This window comes from Protopterus annectens, chromosome 6.part0 (genome assembly GCF_019279795.1).
Source record: "Protopterus annectens isolate FY-2018-M chromosome 6.part0, PAN1.0, whole genome shotgun sequence".
NCBI classification, from domain to species: Eukaryota; Metazoa; Chordata; order Ceratodontiformes; family Protopteridae; genus Protopterus; species Protopterus annectens.
This window is the reverse complement of record NC_056737.1, coordinates 413,104,478-413,120,174: the sequence shown is the minus strand read 5'-3', so window position 1 is coordinate 413,120,174 and position 15,697 is coordinate 413,104,478. Positions and strand designations below refer to the sequence as shown.

Below are 15,697 nucleotides of genomic sequence, written 5' to 3'. Positions count from 1 at the left end.
GGATGCAGTCAACTCATACACAGTGTCAGGAATAGTGTATGATAGACGAATGTCAAAGAAGGTGAAAGGTAATGTATACAAAACAGTGGCGATACTAGTACTACTGTATAGTACTAAAACCTGGGCAGCAAAAGCAGAGCAGTTGAGAATGCTTGAGGTAATGGGGATGAAGTGGCTGAGACAGGTGGTAGGATGGACAGATGAAGAAAATGTTGAGGACGACAGCCAAATAGCTCTAGAGGACGTCTGCCTCCTGGTCTTTAGCGATTTTCTGAGAAGCAATACCAGTAGGACTGAGACAAATGGGACTAGATATGGTCACTCAGCAGTGTCTGAGGCAAAGAGGAAGCTAGGGTCAAGCCTGAAACCTCCTATATAATTTTTCTCTTTTTGTGACTAGGGGAATAGAACAATCAAGTTGCCAGGACCCAGGTTCATGTCTCTGTTGCAAAAGGTATTTGACAACAGGCTAGTGGAGAATTGGTGAGTCGGTCCTACCTCCAGAATAAAAACTTCTGAGGTAAATTTTTTTAATGGCAACCACCAAAAAACTAGTAGCCAAAGCCCATAGCTACAACGTTTGACAGAAAAGTAAAACTTTCCCTCTCCCAAAAATGGTAGTTTGGAAAGTATTCCCCAACAGGTAACCTCGATTAAAAAATGAGTATTCGAGTAAACTCTTTTAGTGATAAACACTAAAAACAGTAGTCTTAACCCAAAGCACTACAATTTGACAGAAAAAAATAAATTTTTCCTCATAAAAAAATGATACAAATGGAAGGAAATCCACAATGAGGTACTTAACTGCCCAGCCTTGAAGAAGTGCTAGCCAGCCATCAATCACTTTAAACCAACAGGGAAGAAGGCACTTCAACAGCAAGAAAGTTCTGGCAACCTAAGCACAGAGTTTATGCCATTCTCTATAAGCTGTACAGTGGTTAGTACATGTGGAAAGTACACTGAAGCTTTGGAAGGCAGCCGGGTCATCCAGTCCTTGGAAGAATATGTCCCATATAGCTTAAGCTACTGCAACAGTGATCTAATGATGAACATCTTCCCCTACTTTTTCCAACCACACAGGATGCTGAAAAAAAAGCCAGCATGGCAGATAATTGAGGGCTTGGTGGAAGAATAGTGGTTGCAAGAGGTAGTACTGACTCCAGTACTTGTGTTTCAGCAAAAAATATTTAAGGGGGAGTTGGATGTTGCTTTGGATTTCTGTGTTTCACAAGCTGCTGACATTAAAATTGCAACCTTTCAGTTGGGAGGGTCGTCAGATGGAGTGCTATGAGAGGTAATGCAGCAGGTTGAGCTGGTGGATGACTTAGATATTTTCTAGGTTGATGTAATGGAGCAAGTGAAAGAAAGTGAGAATTTAGGTACTTTAAGTACTTACAAGGAGAAAGAAAATGACATTGCAGATATTGTTTAAAAAAGCCTTTATAGGGTGAAACAATAAATATCATCTACAAAAGAGAAATGAATTGCAGAAACAGCTGGTGGATCTGGGAAAGCAGTAAATAAGTTGAGTGGTCACACCAGACAGGGAAAGTGTTGGTGAGGATTAAATCTAGGATGAATAATCCATTAGACAGCTGTGATATATGGGATTATGTTTTTGTGCCTTTAGGCATAAAGGCTCAAAAGGTGAGAGTTTTTATTTTGTTAGCAAAGAAACTATTTGTGACTTGTTTTTTTTAAACCTTTTCAATGAAAGAAATCTTTTTAAAATGCTGTGATAAAAAGTTAATTGCTATCTATGGAATAATTATATTTGTTTCAACACAAAATATGACCTTGGAAAAGATAACTATGTAATTCAAAACTGATGATGTGGATACAGATGTTTTGGACATTAAATATCATTAAAAGAACATTAAAAAGTATGACAGTGACTGATAATGAAAAATAATAATAAAACAGTAGAGATGTTTGGAATAGAGTGTAAGAATGTATAATTTCACAAAAAGTAGAAGAAAGGAAAATTAAGCATTTGCCTAGTGCTATAAATGTAGCTGAAACTGATATTAGAGATGTACTGTGCTATTGAGGCCATCCAAAAACTTATTTCTTCTGTGGTGCAGCTGGTCATTTAATCAGGGACTATGTCCAAGGGACATGCACTCAGTATGGCAAAAAAGTCATATGTACTTCTGTGCGGAGTCTGCATATCCTCCCTGCGGTAGTGTGGGTTTCCTCTGGATGCTCTGGTTTCCTTCCACATTTCCAAAGACATACATTAGGTAAATTGGACACTCTAAATTGACTGTATGTGAGTGGTATGGATGAACTACCGTGGAAGAGCTAGCCACCTGGTGGTGTAACCTTTGGCTTGAGATGATTGTCGCTGTTGAAGTGACACCCCAACCCCATGTGCAAAAAAGGGGCTGAGGATGGATGGATGGTGATGGTTAATTGATTGGAGACCAAGACACAAGTACAGAAAAAGGTAGACAAGGTTGCCCTTTCAGTAGTGTATTATTTTCATTACTACTTAATGCAGTTAAAGAATATAAGTGATATTTAGAGAAATGTAGATATATCTACAGGAATACCCCCCCCCCCCCTCTGTCCCTGACACTTATGCTGCACTGCAGTGTCAGTAATGAAAATGAGACAGAGTTCACTATGATTCCTAAGGGTAAAAATAAAATTAGCACAGACTGGTCATGATTCATTTTTCCAGTGCTGTGGCAAGTACATTCATAAATGCCAGTCACTGAAATATGAAAACACCTTGACACCTTGGAAATTCTGGTTTGCTGTAACAATATACATGTAACTAGCAAATCCACTGGAGAGTGTGGTGAGCACAAGTGGAACTGTTCAAAACTTATAATGTCTGTCCTCTAGCTGAAAACAAAAAATCAAAAAAACAAATCAAGACCAACATTAAAAGGCTATCAACTTAAAAATTACCATCAGGAATATGAAGGCATCATGTGAATTTAGTCTAAAATCAGAAGCTAAAGACAATTACAAATCATAATTAAGTTATATTAGGAAATTAAGAAACAATATCCAATCATTACTCAGAACTTATCCAAAAATGGTGCTATCTGCTGAGATCCAGTAGAGATAGCCAACATACTAGCAAGCAAATTCAGTTCAAACATCACCCCTAAAACAACTATGCAAAGTCCTCATATTCCACAGAATCTCAATCTCCCCCTTTCATAGCCAAAGAACACTTGCCAAAGGTACTCTCTAAAAATCAAAATGAAAACATCATCATCCATGGGGCCAGATTATACACTTGGTTGCCTGATAAACAGTACAAAACATGCCCTATTAGCCTTCATCCTACAATTATTCATCCTGTGCTTAGCCACTAGTTTTGTTCTTGAAGTTTGGCAAACACCTGTTGTGATGCCACTTCAGAAAGGCAGACCCATCACTGACAACAGAAACTATAAATCTATTAGCTTGACTAGTCTCATCTCTAAAGCCATGGGCAATACCATAATTATCCTAATTAGTATTAATATAAAAATCTTATAAGGCTTGTTACACAGCAGTTTTGCATTATTAAAGATAGATGATGTCTAATGAGTCTGGTTAATTTCTTTGAGAGAGTAACACAAGCTGTGGACAGTGTAAATTCTGTCCATACAGCATACCTCAACTTGGCTAAGGTTTTTGGACACCATACAACATGCTAACAAAATAAACAAGCTGAATAAACTCCAAATTGACCCCTATATACTTAGGTGTATGGCAAATTGGGTGAGGAATAGAACCCATTAGTGAGGGTGACAGGTGTGTCCTCAATAAATATGAAGGTGACCAGTAGTGTTCCTAACAGCTTTGTGTTGGGACAACAACAATTCAGCATTAGCTTCACAGATCTCCATATTCAAACCTGGTGTCATCCTGAAGTCCCCTTCTAATATGTAGAAGCTCCAATGTGAACTTACCCATATCAACAACTAGTGTTCAAAAACAGATTAAAATTAAAAGCAATGTCTTTTGGCTTCTCCCATTAGGGGTCGCCACAGAGGATCATTGGTCCACAGATTGATTGACAGTGGGGTTTTTACAGTGTCAAGTTGCCAGCCTGGTGTCCAACCTTTACAGAAGGCACACACACATGCACCTACTGCATGTCTTTAAAACTCACTCGACTGCAGGGAGGACATGCAGACTCTGCACAGCAGGCATTCAGGCTGAGAATTGAACTGAAGAACCTCTTGCTGTGAGGTGACAATGCTAACCGCTACACCACCATGGCCGACAAAAAAAAAAAACAAATAAAACTAAATTCTAGAAAATGCAATATCATTACATTTAGTTAACAATCCCTTCACCACCTTATAATACAGATAACACCTCATTCCAGAATGAAAGTGTTGAGAGAGAGACTATGGAACATGCATGGGTAATTCCCTTGCCTTTGACAGTCATATAGCTGAATGCACAAGGTATTTCATCTAGATTCAAGGAAGTTCTTACTACTCTCTTCTGTGTGCTGATCAGACCTGTTGTCTGTATCTTACTAGGCATGGAAAGACCCTAGAGATTCCTAAATAAAGAGATCACAGGCCTAAAAGACAAGCACTACCAGGAAAGGCTGGAAGCATTGTCCCTTTATTCAGTGTCTTACAGACTCCTTAGGGGTGATTTACGCCTTGCCTTTCAGGCCATTAGGGATCCAGTAATCTAAGACCTCCTATATCTCATAAATCTAACAGTCCCAATAACACCAGAAAAAAAGGATCTAAATCTGCTTTGTCAAATAAAGAAAACATGGTAGCAAGACAGATTCATCACTTAATGCTTACCATTTCTCTGGAACAAAATTCCAATCCAAATTAGGCAAAGTGGCACACTATCTTCAATCAACAAGGAGTTAGGCAACTGTACCAGTATCTACAAATTCACCCCTATATGACTGCCCTATTACTTCTTGAAAAAGGAGGTATGGTCTTAAGGGGGGTGGGTACTGGCAAAGTTTTAATGAGCACAGGGGCTCAGCTGCCTTGTATTTTTCTCAGATTCTGCTAAAGCAAAGAAATCTCTTAGATTCCTAGTCAATTGTGATGTGCAGGTAGATGTCCTGGAGGTTGAAACAGCACATGCAGTTTCATTCAGACTGTTAAGGAAGGATAGATTTAACCATGAACATGCAGAAAGACTGCTTTTGGCTTAATTGGTTTAGCCTGTTTGCTCAAATCAAGTATTGGCCTGTGATCCTTTTTTTAGAACTGAAAACAATCTTGATTAATACCACAGTCCTTTCTAATGTGGTGGAACCTCTTGGATGTTTTTTTTTTTTTTTTAGGAGGTTTAACATCTCTTTTCTTGCCATACCCTTTTGATGGGAATGGGATGTCTACAAGGGACACAGTGTGCAGATGGGGAGGAGTGAGGAAGGGATACAGCCTTTGGAAATAATTATCCTTACCCATCTTTCCTGTATGATGGCCATTCACAGTGAAAAGTGGAGGATCAGATTACATCTGACTGCCTCCAAAGTGAGACAGTTGCACAAGGTCTCAGGAATTAGATCTCTGTCTCCCTAAAGAGGAAATGAATACTGTTGGTTGTTGCCACCTTTGCACTGGTAAGTATTCTGAACCTTAGTTGTTGTGTTGCTGTTGATCATAACTGAAGCAAAGTTGATGGTGACTTTCTAGTGTCCTAGGGAATGAGTGTTGAGGAGCTTCAAACTTAACTACAGCAATATAGCTACTTCTCAAACTCAGTCTTCATACTGGAACCAAATTGCAGGATCCTATTGAAGATGGTTCTACTAAATGTCGCTTCTATATCTTTGGCAAAGTCAGTGAGGCACAGCCAGGCATAATGCTGCCCTTTCAACTTCCAAGCAGGTGGCTGCTACTACTACTACTGCCCTATCTGTAATGTTGTGAGCTAAACTCATAACAAGGAAGCAGCTCACATCTGGAAAGTAAAGTTGTGTAAGAACTTAATATAACAGTAGATGTCCTACTTTTTACTGTTGCAGTACTCCTAAAAACAGCTATCTTACAGAGGATAGTTAAACATCTGGCCAGCATACCAAAATCTTAGGCCATTCCAAGTGCCATACTTCAGATGTATACCCCATGTCCAGGACATAAGTGACATATATGCATCTAATCTTCAGAACTGAATTGTCCCAGGAGAACCAGAACAATCCAAGAGGAGCAAAAAAAAAAAAAAAAAAAAAAAAGAAAAGAGGGCATGTGCATCCAGAAAGGTGAGAAACAAGCCTTGGCCAGAGGGGATAGGGGGGTGGGAGTGGGACGAATTACTACAACAGTGAAAAGTAGGACATCTACTGTTATGATAAATTCTTACACAGCTGCACTATGTCCTTTCTTATCACTGTTGCAGTATTCATTACAAAAGGGAGAGTACAAGAGCTACTGTAAAAGATGGCAGGAGGAAGTAACTGAAGAACCCTCTAAAAAACACAAAGGAAGGCCCTAGCAAAACCAGCCCTGGCCCTAGGCACTTCACCCAAATGTTTAGTAAAACTATGTGCAAAATATCAAGTAGCAGTTCCCAAAATGGATCTAGCTTCCAGTAAAATGAACCAGGAGAAGCTACCACCCTGGTAGAATGAGTATGAGCAGAAGGAAAAAAGCTGCTTATAATGGAAACAAGTAATATAAAGAAGTGACCTTAGAAATTGAAGAGAAAATGGTTTGCTTAGAAACAGCCAAACCCAATTTCTTGGCATGAAAGGAAACAAACCAGCTGCTCAGATTTTCTAACATCTTTCGTTTTATCCAGATAATACTGAGCTGACTATGCAAATCTTAAGTTTTTATAACACTCTAACCTGAATTCTGAGGTGAAGGGAAAAAGAAGGAAGGTGAATGGAATGTTTAAGGACAAGTCATTGATTATCTTAAGGGACTTCCAAGATGGTTGCACATTGAGTAACAGCTTAATTCTAGCTCTCCCAGTGTGAAAACAGAAACTTAGCAGAGAAAGCCAGTGGACTTATACTTCTGGGTAAATTTCACTGACTATTAAGTGCACTGCCTAGATGCCAGGAAAAAAAGAAATAAAGAGGACCTGAAGGAAAATCAGCTTCAAAAGGTAAGGAAAAAACACTGACTGGGAAAAGTACTGCAGCTGTTCAGCAAAAAGCAGTACAAGCTCTAGACATGACTTCCAGTAACCTAGAGGAAAGTATAAGACAACTGCACATAGACCTGATTAAAATAAATGAAACACTGATGGAGTATATCAACTCAAACAACAAAACACTGGAAAAAATGGTAGAGTCTTTAAACAGATATTGACAAGAGGTGATACAACTTTAAAAATCAAACATCAAAATGAAGAAAAGTCTGGCTGAATATGAGACTGCACAAGAAAACATGTTTCAAAAAGTAATAGAATTAGAGGACAGAGCACATAGGGAAAACCTGAGATTTTCTGCTGTACCAGAGAAGCTGGAAGGAACAGTCTGTATTAATTTTATGAAAGCAGAAATAAGCAAGTGGACTGGTATTCCACAGCAGGAGTTGTTCATTGAAAGGACACATTGTGTGTATGCTCCAAACTGGCTATAAGAAAACAACCTAGACCTTTAACAGCAAAGATGCAATCTTACCAGCAGAAGGAATTGATTCTGACAAAACTATGGCAGAAAGACAAAGTACTAAAAGTGGGAGATGGCAGAGTGTTTGTGGAGAATGATTACTCATTGTACGCCAGGCAGAAGAGGAGTAAATGTATGCCACTATTCAGGGAATGTTGAGAAGCAGGTGTGACATTCAAACTACTGTAGCTAGCTATCTTCTAAACATTCTTCCCTGGAGAGATAAAATCATTTTTTGATTAAGTACATCCTAAGGAAGAAATACAAAAGTTTGTCCAACAAAAAGTGAGCTATGAAACAGGAGGAAATTCTGCTTCTTGTTCTTATGGTAATAAAGACCACAGACAGACTATGCCAGTGAAACCTTTTCAATAAAAATGCTTGACAGAAGGAAAAAAGCACAAGAGTCAACTTAAAGAATTTAGAGTATGTTGGAAATGAAGCAGAGACAGGATGGGAGATGACCAGGAATAAAACTAGTGACTTGGATATTAACAAATGTGGGATTACAAAGCAATAATTATATTTGAAACATGACAGAGCAAAAAAATATGGAAATATCAGACTTTTTTTGGACTTTGTTAAACTTATAGGGGACTCTAAAGCATATGCCTTAATTCATGTCATTAATGTCCTTGAAAATACATAGGAGAGGGGAAGAGGCAGGAGAAAGTTAACTGTAAGTAAATCATTTTTAATGGTACTATTTTTATAGTGCATGATTTTCTTTGCATGCTATAAAGTAAAGTGTTTTCAGTTCATTTAAGTGTAATGAGTATACTCATGTAAACAGGGCCCCAGTTTTTTCTTCTTTTTTCTTTCTCCCTTATTTTCTCTTTCTCCCTGTTCAATTTTAAGAAACATAGACACTGCAATGTAAAAAAAAAAAAAAAAAAAAAAAAGTCTGGTTAAAAGAACATGATAAAAAGAAAAATTTTTTTTCTTATTCTTGCATAGGGGAATGACTGGATTAAGGCCCTTAGCTCGATCTAGTAACAAGTTTTAAGAGAAATAAATTAAATGAAAAAGAATATTGAATATTATAAGGCTTTCTTCTAGAACATAAATATATGCTTAGTAGCAATTCTGTATCTTGTCCTCTTGTCTCCAAGAGACAATCTGATAATGAGAAATGGATTGGAAATAATGTTCTCTGAAAGCATTCAAGTATTTACTCAGCTTGGAGAGCTATAAAGATAAGACAAAACCAGACAGCACTTAGCCGAAGCACAGACTGCACCATGTGTCTTTGCATGGATAACCTTTCTTTTAGGTTAACTTAAGTCTATGAGTGAGGCTGTCCATTTGGAACATTTGTTTCTATTATGATGGTAAAATGAAGAATGACACTTCTTCATTAGTTTAATACTTTTTTTTTTGCTACACAATTTCGAACAGCAGGTGTCTGATGTCCGCATTCAAACTTATTCAAAATAGCTGTATGTGACATCAGACACCAAGGCTATTCAGCTTAGCTTGCCATTATATGTTCACTTAAACAGCACAAGCTTTTTCCTCTTTTCCTCCTGTATCCCCCATGTGGGGGCTGCTCCTACACACCCCCTGCAAATTATAAATACTAACTCCAAGATTGCACTACAGTGAGGAAAGGGGTAAATTCCCTGATCCTCATCATGCAGCAATCTCCATTTACATTACCAAACTCATAATAACGAATCACACTTTACATTCGTTATTATGGGTTCATACTATTTCAGTTCAGGATTGTGCACTTTTGAAACTGCACTTTCCTAAAATTAGAAGTTATGTACTCACCATAACGTTCCATCTGAGTAGGTGTATTCATTTGTCTGCAACCTGTGGGTTATGGATCCGATATCGGATCCGAACCGGCATGGTTTTCCAGCTATGGATCCAAGCTCTCAGCTCCTCCCCTCACCCATAATGCCCTGCTCTACCCTCATGACCTCAGATCGAGTTTGCCAAAGCAACAACACCCTAAAAAGGGTAACATAGAATATGCAGGAAACTGAAAGGCCAGGGGGATAGGAGGGCGGGATGGTTGCAGACAAATGAATACACCTACTCAGATGGAACGTTATGGTGAGTACATAACTTCTAAATCTGAAGTAGGATATTCATTTGTCTGCAACCTGTGGGACAGAGTCCCCAGCTACCTGAATCTTGGGCGGCCATCATGGAAGGATATTCCGAGCACCGGAGCCAAAGGATGCTCTACCACTAGATGCAAGATCCAACTTATAGTGGGAAATAAACGTATGAGATGAAGCCCACGTGGCTGCTGCACAAATATCATCTAGAGGAATCCTAGCCTTGAAGGCTGCCGAGGTAGATACTGACCGGGTTGAATGGGCATGAACACCCTCCGGTGCGGGCCTTCCTGACGCTTGATAAGCCAATAAAATGCACTGTGAAATCCAGCGGGACAGAGAAACTTTAGAGATTGGCTTGCCCAAATTGAATTTTGCAAAGGAAATAAACAGCTGGTCGGATTGCCTATGACCAGCCGTCCTGTTCAGATAAAATCTAAGTTGCCTGTGAACATCTAGTGAATGTAGCTTATATTCACCTTTGTTTTCATATTTAGGAAGAAAACAGGGAGGTTAATGGACTGATTGATGTTTGCTTCAGAAGCGATTTTAGGAAGAAAGGACGGTTGGTCCTGAGGTAGACACGGTCCGGATGAAATACCAAGTAAGGAGGTTTAGCTGATAATGCTTGAAGTTCAGAAACTCTCTTGGCCGATGTAATGGCTACCAAAAGGCTGTCTTGTAGGACAAGAATTTGAGATCCACCGTAGCCGCTGGCTCGAAAGGAGGCGGTCAAGGCCTGTAGGACCAGAGAGAGGTCCCAAGGAGGAACTGCTTGTTTTATAGGGGGCCTGAGAAGAAAAGTACCTTTAAGAAAAATTTTACACAATTTGGCTGACATAAGAGGATTAGAGTCATGGCCAATGTGATAGTGAGAAATTGCCGCCAGTTGTACTTTGACTGTGGAACTGCTGGCACCATCGTTAAAGAGAGTGGTTAGAAAGTCAAGCACTAAAGGAAGAGGAACCGTGAAGGGATTCAGGCCTTGCCGCTCCGCTCACAAAGAGAAACGTTTCCACTTGCTTCGGTAAACCTTTCTAGTGGATGGTTTATGAGCTGCCACCAAAATTGCCTTAACCAGTGATGAAATACCGGGAGTCCTAATCAAGAGTGGAACTGGAGCAGCCAAGCGGTCAGCTTCAGGTTGTCCAGATTCGGAGGAGGAATGCAGGATGGATGGGATATCAGATCCGGGATGGGATCTAGAATCCAAGGAGGATTCACCGAGTGAGACCTTAGGAAGGGGAACCAGATCTGTCGAGGCCAGAACGGAGCAATGAGAATCATTCTGCAACCCACCCGAGAGGCTTTCTGAAGAACTTGGAGCATCAGAGGCAAGGGTGGATAGGCATACAGAAGACCGGGTGGCCAAGCATGCACCAGAGCGTCTCTTGGGGTACCTCCGGGAGGAGGTATTAGAGCGAAAAAACTGTCGCACTTGGTGTTTGAGGGAGAAGCAAAAAGATCGCATGAAGGGGTTCCCACCGTGCGAATATGCGTTCCGCTACTTGACAATTGAGAGACCACTCGTAAGGGGTCAGAATGGTGCGACTGAGCTTGTCCGCTAGGATGTTGGACCGACCCGGAATGTGTGTTGCTATTAGAAAGCGATTGGTGGAGATTGCCCATTCCCAAACTCTCATGGCTTCTCGACAAAGAGGGTAAGACCTTGTTCCCCCTTGCTTGTTGATGTACCAGACAACAGACATGTTGTCCGATTGAATTGCAATTGTTCCCAAGGGAAGAAAGTCCTGAAGTGCTAGCAATGCTAAGAGCACTGCTCTCATCTCTAGAACATTGATATGCAGTAAGGTCTCTGAATCGTTCCACGTGCCTTGGACGGTCCGGCCCGCAAAGTGCCCCCCCCACCCGAGGCGGGAGGCGTCCGTGGTCACCGTGGCGAGAGGGGGAGAAGCACAAAATGGGCGGCCTTTGTGGAGATCCGGGAGTGGAGCCACCACAAGAGGGACCGCTTGCAAGCCTTGCTGATCGCTATGGGATGATGCATGGGGAGAGCAAGGTATGACCACTGTACTAAGAGCGTCCACTGTAGAATGCGCATATTGAGCCTGGCAAGAGGAAGAAGTGCTATAGCCGATGCCATGGACCCTAGAGCCCTCAGGACCAACTCCGCCGAACAGAACTTGAATGGAGAATGGCCCGCACCTGGAGCTGCAGATTTAGAACTCTGTCCGCAGTGAGGAAGGCTCGTAAACTCCTTGTGTCTAGCCTGGCCCCTATAAAATCTAAGAGCTGTGTGGGCCAGGTTGGATTTCTTTGTATTTATTGTGATGCCCAGAAAGGGAGCAAGATGGAGAAAGGTGTCTCAAGGCCAATAGAAGTAGATGCCTTGTTGGGGCGGTAAGAAGCCAGTCGTCCAGGTAGGGAAAGACCTGCACCCCTGAAGCCTCAGGTGGGCCGCTACCACTGCTAATACTTTGGTGAACACCCTGGGGCTGTGGTGAGACCAAAGGGAAGGACCCGGAACTGGTAGTGACTGGCTCCCAGCGAAGCGGAGAAACCTCCTGGAGCGCCTGTCCTTCAGGATGTGGTAGTTCGCCTCCTTGAGGTCTATCGAGCACATCCAGTGATTTTCTCCCAGAAGGGGAGAATAGATTGCAGAGTGACCATTCGAATTTTTCTTTGGGGACTGCCAGATTCAAGAGAGAGAGGTCTAGGATTGGTCTTAGTTCCCCCGTCTTTTTGGCACTAAAAAGAATCTGGAGTAGAACCCTGATCCGATCTGGTCTGGGGGAACGGGCTGGATGGCTCTTTTCTTTAGCAGATGGCCAATTTCTGCCAAAGCGGCCTCCCGTTGACCGGGTGGGACGTCTGGGAGGGACTTCAACTTTGGAAGGTAAAGGAAAGGAATGCGATATCCTCTGGATATGATTTGGAGAACCCAGCGGTCCGATGTTATGGACTCCCATGCCGCTAGGTGCCCCGAAAAACGTCCCCCGACTGCCTCCAGAGTAGAGCAGTCGGGCAACCCCTCAGGGTTGCTGTGCGGGCCGTTCAGAGAAAGGTTCCCTGGACCCGAAGTTTCTGGGAGCCCCTCTGCCTCTAGGGCAGCGTCCTCCCTGTCCTCCTCTGCCACGGAAGGACTGGTTGTCCGGAGCAGGCTGGGACTGCTGCGACTTCCGGAACCACATCTTCTTCTGACCCTTTTGGTTCCTAGAATAGGGCCTCTGGGGTGCAGAGAAGCGGATTCCGACGGCAGACAGTGTCTTCCCGTCCTTTTCGCTCTGGGTCAACGTCTCGCGAACAGTCTTGCCAAACAGAGCAGAACCATCAAAGGGGGCGTTCGCAAACGACGCTTTGAAGGGCTCAGAAAAATCGCAGTGATGGAGCCAGGCCTGACCTAGTGACCAGTCCTGTCCCCGCAGCTCTAGCGGCGCCTTCCGTTGCATGGGAGAGTAGCCGCATAGAAGTATTTGTAACTGACCTAAGAGTGGCCATACGGGTGGAGTGCAGAACTCTGTCCTCCTCCGAAATGGACTCGGGGGGGGATGCAGCGTATTCTTTAATAAGATCTCGCTGCATCCTAATGACATGTGCCAAATAGTTCAGCGCCCTTACCGAGAAGGTCGCCGAACTAAACATCCGCTTCCCCAAGCGGTCCATCATCCGAGACTCCTTGCTCGGTGGGTGGACTGAGGGACTCTCCTGAGCCAGTTCCCTCTTTGTGGCCGCCGCCGTCAACATGGCATCTACTGGAGGCCCCTTACTCCAATGGGCCCGGTCGGATGGCGGACTAAGGATCCTATCCGGTCTCTTGGGAATTGGCTCCACGGTGTCCGGTTCCTTCCACGCCCTGGTGGTAATAAGGTCCACCAGGTGGTCGGCAGGGGGGGACACCCAAGAGGTAGACGGGCCCATTTCAAATGCCTCCAAGAACACGGACTCGTCCGAGGAAGACTTGGGGGCAGACCACCCCCCCCTTATACGGAGCATTTCCATGATGTCTCCAAAGGAGACATCCTCGGGGGGTGACCGTGGGGAGCCTTCCCCTTCCTCCAAGTCCGTGTCTTCTGTGAGAGACTCGGGGGAGTCAATGTGCCTCCTTTTGCACGTATGCTTGCGAGGGACCTCCTCTGGGGGGCTGTCAGAGGAGTCCTCGCAAGCAGCAATTTGCTCCATAGGAGCAACTTGGGGCACAGAAATGGGCTGTCCCAGGGGCCGGATGGTGGAAGCCTGGCCCAGTGCAGAGGGAGCGCGAGACGGAGCCGGAACAAGTGCCGGGGGTCCGGAGACCCTCAACAGAGCCCTCTCCACTACATCAAAAGCCGAAGGGGAGCCGACCTCGACCAAAGGATCCGACAATCGGCTCCCTCGGATCCGAAGAGTGGACCGGAGCCGGCGCCGAAGCGCTCGGATCCGAAGGGACAGTACGCTCCGACACAGACGGCGCCGAAGGAGCACTGATCCCCCCGGATCTGAGGTTCGGATCCAGGCTCCGAGAGGTCGGATCCGACGCACTCGAGGGCAGGGTCGGATCCGAAGTACCAAGTACTATCGGCGCCGACCCACCCCCGGCTCCGAAGCTGCTCGGCTCCAGCTGCTCCGAACCCGGATAGCGGGTCGGAGAAGGAGCAATAGGCTTAAAAAAGGGTGTTGAGCTCCCCCCCAGAGGGGGGGGAGGCAAGAGCACTCCCATCTGCATCTGGGCCTGGATGAACCTTCTCATCATCCGGTCCAGATCAGCATCAGAAAGGCTATATGTAGATCTCGACGAGGCTACCGAGGTAGGCCTGGAGTGCCTCCTCGATAGCCTCGACGGAGATCGGGTCTCCTCCTCCTCAGGACCCGTGAAAAGCACACAGGGGACCGGAGCCGAAGGAGGAGACCGAGCCGACGGAGCCGGGAGAAGCCAGCTTGGCTGGCGGGGCGAAACAGAGGTCTCGGCCCGCCGCTTGTGGTGCTTCTCCCTCCGGTCCTTTTTTCTAGCATCCCTCTCCTCTCCAGAAATGGGAGGTTGAGTCCCAGGAGCAGGAGGGTGCCACAGGGAACAACCGTAGCCACAGTTGTTCCCGAAGGAGCGGAGGCCGGAGCCGAGTCTGGCGGTAAAAGACCCGCCAAGACAAGCTTGGACCTCCGCTCCCTCAGTGCCCTGGGGTTGAACCCTGCACAAATGGAGCAACCAGATGTGAGGTGTTCAACCCGAGACACTTAACACACCGAGTGTGGCCATCAGCCGGTGAGAGCTTATGGCCACACTCGGAGCATTTTGAGAAAATAGATTTGGGCTGATCAGCCATTCAAATCTATAAAGCTACTAAAAGTAACTTAAACAAATATAGACACACAGACCCAACACACACACTCTACGCAACAGCGAGGGGAGGGAAAAAAAATTACTTAATTTAACTCAAAATAAAACTATCAAAGAGGGAAACCTAAACTTTCACACAGAAATACACAAAAAACTTTAAATTTTCTGTTTTAACAGGTAAGAAATAACCACTTAGCTGAGAGCTACGAATACAAATCCAGTCACCAGCGCGGCAAACGAGATCTGAGGTCATGAGGGTAGAGCAGGGCATTATGGGTGAGGGGAGGAGCTGAGAGCTTGGATCCATAGCTGGAAAACCATGCCGGTTCGGATCCGATATCGGATCCATAACCCACAGGTTGCAGACAAATGAATATCCTACTTCAGATCTAATGTTTGATTACATGCACTTCCAGCTTTACATAGTAAACTTTGAAGATAGACAGACATAGTTTTGTGTGTTATTATTAAGTTAATAGGTTTTAGGGAGGTAATGGGGGTGTGTTTTTTTTTATTTGAGGGCTTTCAATATGTAAGATGTGACATAGGCTTAAATGCATATAACAAGAAACAACCATATAAAATTCAACCTGACAAACAGTATATGCATGTAACACAAAAGCTGGAACTAGACATTTAACAAAAAAGCTGCTATATATAAAAGATGGGAATAATATCTTTTTGATACAATAATGTTTTCTGTAATGTCTTTAAATGTCAGTGATCTCACAAATAAATACAAAAAGAAAGAGTAGTGAACTATATTGAAAAAAATGTAGAGTGCAAACAACA

At 43.6% G+C, this 15,697-nt stretch overlaps 1 protein-coding gene across 1 annotated transcript in view; it reads right to left on the bottom strand.

The window, feature by feature from the left end:
* Nucleotides 1-15,697, bottom strand: part of RYR3 (ryanodine receptor 3) — a 3,250,282-nt gene that overhangs the window by 1,170,800 nt on the left and 2,063,785 nt on the right. The window lies entirely within an intron of this gene.